Source organism: Buceros rhinoceros, unplaced genomic scaffold (assembly GCF_000710305.1).
Source record: "Buceros rhinoceros silvestris isolate BGI_N320 unplaced genomic scaffold, ASM71030v1 scaffold13872, whole genome shotgun sequence".
Classification (NCBI taxonomy): Eukaryota; Metazoa; Chordata; class Aves; order Bucerotiformes; family Bucerotidae; genus Buceros; species Buceros rhinoceros.
In genome coordinates, this window is record NW_010397255.1 from 2,732 (window position 1) to 4,364 (window position 1,633).

Here is a 1,633-nt window from a genome sequence, read left to right on the forward strand (position 1 = left end):
CCTTGGCCCCGTCTGCCTGGCCGAGCAGCGACCTTGCGGATCAACTTGTCACCTTAATTACTGAGAGCGTCGATTAACCTTTCCACAGGTCCTGGCTGCTCATGTCCTTGTCCCTGCTGGAGCTTTGCCTGGGACAGCTCTGGGGTTGGCCTCATCTTGCTCCTCTTTGTGGGGTATTGAGGAGGAGATTTGGGGTTAGTCCCAGAGCGTTTCCATGGGCTCTCCCGGCGAGGGTCCATGGGGGATGGCATCCCTCGCTCCTTGCAGTCCCTTAAAATCCACCCTCAGCTCAATCCGGAATGATGGTGAAGGTGGGACCTGGAGATGCCCTGCGGCCCTGCAGAGGTTTGGGGTGGAGCATCCACCTGCCCCTGCAGAGGATTTTGGGGTCCCCCAGTACTGCCGTGGGGGTTTGCAGGGCACCCGCGTTCCCACCATGTTTGCTGGTGGTCCAGAGTTGGCAGCTGCTGGGTGGCTGCAGGCATCGGGGTCTTTTCTTTCTGAGGTTTGTGGATGCTCTGCCCTGAAATTGTGTAGTGTGTCACGAGTTTGGTAGGACTCAGCCTGGCTCCCAGGGGCGTGGATCTGAGCTCCCTGTTGTGCACTGGGGTAAAGGTTTGTAGGGACATCCCACCTCTCCCCATCTAGTACTGCTCAGCACCCAGCTGTGAGCCAGGGGTGAAGCAAATTCATGGAGAAACTGAACAATAATAGTAATAATAACAATAATAATAATAAAGGGTCCCAGAGCTTCTTGAGGGATGCGGGGTCTTCCGGCCGCTGGCACCTCCTGTCCCTGCCCACGCATGGTGTGAGTGAAGTGGGAGTTAAGTCCCCCAGTGTCCCTAAAGCTGCTCTTTCCTCTCCAGAGAGTGGCCCTGGGACGCGCGGCAGCCCTGGGAGACGGCAGCCAGGCCCCGGGAATGTCCGGCCCCGGCACGACGTGAGCCGGGTACCAAACCCTGGGGTCTCTGTCCTGGGAGATGGGAGCCTTTCCCTTCCTGAACCGTCACAGACTTTAAAATAGCTTTAGGTCGGGGCGTTAATTCTGTACCCGTGTCCTCGTCCTACCGAGCTTTCCCCGTGCTCAGAACGGGGCAGGGATGCTGGGTCCGATCACATCCTTGTACCCTCCGCATCTCCGGGGGTGTTTTCTCCTTTTATTCTACACTTCAGTGCGGATCCTGGTGCTCGGCATCTCTGCAAGCGCAGCCTCCGCACTCGGGAGATGGGGAGCAGTTGTCTGGGGGGAGGAACCCCTTTTAGCTGCCTGGTTTGGCATCCCCTGGGAGCAGCGGGCAGGTACCTTCACCCAGAGCTGTGGTCCTCAGCATCCCCCTGCCCTCCTCATCCTCCTTGCTCCAGTTAACGCCTGCAGAGGCTCCTCTGGCTCCAGACCACAGGGAGCTGCAGGGGAAGCATCTACCCTGTAAAACGGGTGGTGGCACTGACCTCCTGCGGGCAGAGGTGGGGACGTGCCTCTGTCTTTCACCCCAGTGCTGGCAGCCTGGTCCTGGCAGAAGATGCTCATCCCTCGCCAGCCGTGGCCCTGGAGACGGTGCTGTGACACGTGTGTGTGTACAGGGAGGAGCAGCAGCTGGCGGAGAGGTTTTCCCAGTTTCTCCATTCCTGC